Source organism: Priapulus caudatus, unplaced genomic scaffold (assembly GCF_000485595.1).
Source record: "Priapulus caudatus unplaced genomic scaffold, Priapulus_caudatus-5.0.1 Scaffold717, whole genome shotgun sequence".
Classification (NCBI taxonomy): Eukaryota; Metazoa; Priapulida; class Priapulimorpha; order Priapulimorphida; family Priapulidae; genus Priapulus; species Priapulus caudatus.
In genome coordinates this window covers 51,215-56,223 of record NW_014577778.1, presented here as the reverse complement: position 1 = coordinate 56,223, position 5,009 = coordinate 51,215, and positions in this window count along the sequence as shown.

Genomic DNA, 5,009 nt, shown 5'->3' with positions numbered 1-5,009 from the left:
TGGGTAGGAGGCGAGGGTTATCTAGGATCGGGTTCGCAGGACGTCGGTTGCCGTGGTTACACGTAGCGAGAGCTGCATCGTAGAAGCCTGTAGAGATGGCTCCCACGTCGTGCGGACGCGGCGTTGGCGGAGCGCCCCCTGGTGGCGCGTCAAGGCGCCCCTGGCGAGGAGACTACGTCACGGTCGTCATGGGTAGTGATGGCTTCGCGCTTTCGTGTTGTTCCAGCGGCCGCCGTGCGGGGAGATGTGCGCGGTGGCTGAGAGCTGCGTGATCGGGCTGAGTCGGGAGCGGTCGTCGCCATGCACATGGCGTCGTTCCTCATCGGGTGCCTGCTGACGCGCTTGCTCTGGTTCATACACTATCACACGGTGTCGGATGCGCATGCGGGGGGAGGGGAGGGGGAGGTATCTCAGGGAAGGCTACGCAGGGAAGGGATTCTTCCACGATTTCTCTCGCGAATCTTTGCTCGCGTAATTGTTATTCGGTCGCGAGTGCTGATGCGCATTTCTCCTCATTTCGCTTCTCTATCTCTTATTCTCTTTCTGTCTCTGTCTCTGACTCTCTCTGCTCTCTCTCTCTCTTTTGCTCTGTCTCTGTCTCTGACTGTCTCTCTCTCTCTCTTCTCTCTCTCTCTCATCTTCTCTCTCTTCTCTCTCTCTCTCTGTTGCTCTCTGTCTTTCTCCTCTGTCTCTCTCTTCTCGCTCTCTCTCTCTCTCTCTTCTCTCTCTCGCTATCTCTCTCTTCTCTCTCTCTCTCTCTCTCTCTTCTCTCTCTCTCTCTCTCTCTCTCTCTCTCATTCTCTAACTTCTCTCTCCTTCCCCTCTCTCCCTCTCTCATTCTCTAACTTTCCTCTCTTCCCTCTTCTCATTCTCTAGCTTTCCCTCTCTCCCTCCCTCCCCCTCTCCCCCCTCTCTACCGCTCCCATTCTCTAACCTTCTTTCTCCGTCCCTCCCCCCCTCTCTCTCTCTCTCTCTCTCTCTGCTCGCCTCTCTCTCTCTCTCTCTCTCTCTCCCCTCTCCCCCCTCCCCCTCTCTCCCTCTCTCCCTCTCTCGGTTCTCTAACCCTCCTCTTTCTCTTGCTTTCCAGACCCTGCACGACGTAAACAAAGACAGTGAGGACAACGGACACGTCGTCCAGCCAGAGCGGTACATCTACCACCAACTCACACACCCCTATGACCATGTCCACGTAGCGGCACGCAGGCCGCCCACCGCCACCACCCAACCGCAGCGAGGCAGGGGGGCGCCACATGCCGGCCGCACCCGCAGGAGGCGACCCCTGGTGGTCGCCGCGCGCCTCCCTCGCTGTACTTACCTCATGTTTATCGACCGTTGCCACTGCGGCGGGCGGGGGAGGCGGGTATGCGGGGGTCGTCACTCCCCCTCACACGGGGGCAGCCCCCGTATTAACTATTTATTTGCCCCCCTGCGCACAGACTCCTTCCCCTCTACCTCCCTTCTCCCCACCCCTTTTCGAACCGGTTGTGGACCCCCACTCCTCCCGCCCGCAGGCGCGCAGTGTGTGCGCACTGCGGTCTCCGTATACACAAACACACACACACACACACACACACAAACACACACACACACACGCACACACACGCACACACACACACACAAACAAACACACACACACACACACACAAACACACAAACACAAACACAAACCACACAAACAACACACATAACACATAAACACAAACACAAACACACACACGGCAACACACACACACACAAAACAAACACACACACACACACACACAAACACAAACACCACAAACACAAACACAAACACACACAAACACACTAACACAAACACATAAACACAAACACAAACAAAAGGCCCACACACACATCACACACACCTAACACAAACACACAACACACCAAACACAAACACACACAACACACACACACAACAGCATTAAACACAAATCACAACACACAACATCACACACACACACAAACACAAACAAACACAAACACAAACACATTACCGGATACGTTCACGTGTTATGTTACGTTAACACCCCGGCGCCTGCGGCGCACCGATGCGTGGGGCGCCACTATCTGCCACTCTCACGTCACGCGCTGTGGTTCACGCTCACTGCCTTCTCTTCTCTCTCTCTCATTCCCCCCCCCCCCCCCCCCCCCCCCCCCCCCCCCCCCTCCCCCCCCCCCCCTCCCCCCCCCCCCCCCCGCCCCCGCCCCCCCCCTCCCGCGCGGGCGTGGAGATGGGAGGCAAGGGGAGAGTGTCGCAGGGCGGCTGCGGAGCGGACATCGACCCACCTACGTCGTGTCGTCGATATCCGGGCGAGTCGTCGACCTCCATCCCCCCCTCCCTGGGCCTCCCCGCCCCTCCCCCGCCACGGCGGCCGAGAGAGAGCAGAGAGGAGCAGCCTGCGAGCGTGGCCTGAACCGAAATCAAACATCCGACGGAAACAGGAATGCAAACACCGGTCGCGGCACGCGCGCGCGCGTGCAGAGAGAGAGAGAGGCGTGCGAGAATCAGGAGACGCGGAGAGGGAGACTTCGTCCCCCCCCCGCACACGCTTCAGACACGCACGCGCGCTCGCCCTATTCGCTGTAAATATCCGGCTTCCTACTCGGTCTTTGCAGTCCTGTTTCTCGCAAAATTTTCCCCCCGAGAAAATTACAGCGATTAACGACATTGCCGACGTTAATTAATTAATTAATATCGACCTGCCGTACATTAATATTATATTGTTTGAAAAGTTGTTCAACTCAGGTATTTTTCATGTGTCATAATGGGCTGGCTCGTGACCTTTCACCCCGGTCAGGTCAAGGTCAGGTCAAGGTCAGGCCACGAGGCCACACCGTGTACAGACAGCAGACGGAGAAGTTTTGTGTATATTGTTTTACAGTGGTGACTCGCTGGAGGCTCCCGCGAGTCTGCGCGTTCGCTCGCGTCTACACTTAAGCCTTTAACCTCACTTTCCAATGATGGCGTCATCGCACAAACAGACGGCAGCGATATATATAAACACACGAACGCGCGACGAGATGTCGCGAGATCACGTGTGGAAGAAGAAGAAGACGAAACGAGAGCGAGAGAGCGTGAGATAGAGAGAGCGGCGTAGGATGGCCCCTCTGCGCGTATATAGAGGGCGCCACGCCGCGGCGAGACGATGACGAAGACGTCTCTCCATCCTCCCACCTGGTGACGACGGCGCCGCCGTCGCCGCTGTGACGGTGGCGCCCTCCCTAGAACCCGGTGGCGGTCGGAGCGCGGCGTCCCTCGCAGGGGGCGCGTCCGACGAAGCGCGGCGGCGGCGGTGGCCACGAGGGGGCGCCGCCGCCCGCGCCGCAGCAGTAACTGACACTGCCATAGCGTGGAGTGGAAGGAGCGCGTGTGAAAAGTGTAATATACTGGGGGCGGGAGTGCGCGCGTACGCGAGGGAGAGAGAGAGGTAGGGGGCGCCGCGTGTCCCGCCCATCTGTAAATACATAGTTCGGATCTAGTGACTCTGTGTAAAGTGGTAGCATCCAGACTTGAAATACCTCATTGGTTTTTGTGTGCGTGCGCGCGCGGACACAACAGGCATAGGAGCCGAGAAGTAGTCGTGTCGCCATTGTGTTTTTTTCGCTTTCATTGCTTCTGTCTTTTGCTTTCATGAGAGAACGCACGGTTTTAGCCCGCCTCCTCCTCCTGCACCTCCTCCCCCGTCGCTCACGAGTAGCACGTTCCGCGGTCGGCACGCGACGAGTTTCGGCGCATATCCCAGCCTGTCGCAGTCATGCTGTGTGTGTGTGTGTGTGTGTGTGTGTGTGTGTGTGCGTGCGTGCGTGCGTGCGTGCGTGCGTGCGTGCCGTTGCGATGCTGTGCGGCGGGCCAGTGGGTGTGCGCATCGTCTCTGCTGTGGGCTGTGTTACGTTTTAATTCACTAGGTTCCTAAACTACTGCGCCTCTTAAGCTTACCTCAGACGCAGAACAGGGTCTAAATGTGTTACCTCAGCCACCCCGCTGGCACGCTGGTTGGTCGTGGCCTCCCCATCCCCTCCTCCCCCAAGCCCACGATGGCGTAGCAACAGCAGCAGCAGCAGAGCAGCAGCAGTGTGCAGTAGGAGCAGAGCAATAAGCTACAGCATAAGTAAGAGCCAGTAGCTAGTAACAACAACAGCATCAGCTATGTTAGTAGCAGCAGCCAGCAGCAACATCAACAGCAGTAAAGCAGCAGGCAGCAGCAGCAGCAGCAAACAGGAGCCAGCAGCTAGTCAGTAGCCAACAGCAGCAGCGTCAGTAGTAGCCAACAGCAGCAACAGCAGCAGCCCAGCAGCAACAGCTAGCAGCAACAGCAGCGTCATTTACGTATCAGAACGTTGCCGCTTGTTCCGAATTTGCTATCGCTTGCTTTGCCCCGACGGCTGCGCAGCTGGTGCGGTGTTTTCGTGGCGTGGGTGGGGACCGCTAATTGAAGCTGGGTGGCGAGCGGAGGGAGAATGGAGCTTTAAGTTGTCAGGCTGCTATTGGCAGAAAGCACTGCGGCGCTACAGACCTGTTATGTTAACCTACCTCAGCGAACTGTTGGTGTTGGTCGCCTACTGGCTGCCCAGCAAGAGACCAGTATTGCTTTGCTTCCGCTTTAAATTTACCAGCAGTAGCCAGAAAACAGCAGCCTAGCTGCGATCAGCAGCAGACAACAGCAGCAGCAGCCAACAGTAGCAGCAGCAACAGCAGAGCAGCAGCAGCAGCAGCAGGTATGTCAGCATGCAGCAGTAAACAGCGTGGCGCGACACACAATCCCGAATATCGGTGGGTTGGTGGATGGAATGCGAGCGTGTCCGTTCGACGCCTCGTGTTAGCTACTTACTGTCACACGACGATCAAAATAGCGTTCGCTAGGTCGCCATGACACCTTACTAACGATTACCAGCTTAAGTTAAAGAGCAGAGCAGTTAAGAGAGAAGAGAGACGCGGGTCACAGAAGCATCATACTTATCTCTTCTCCTTAACTAACTTACTCTCCTTTCGTGTACACCTGCTGGCG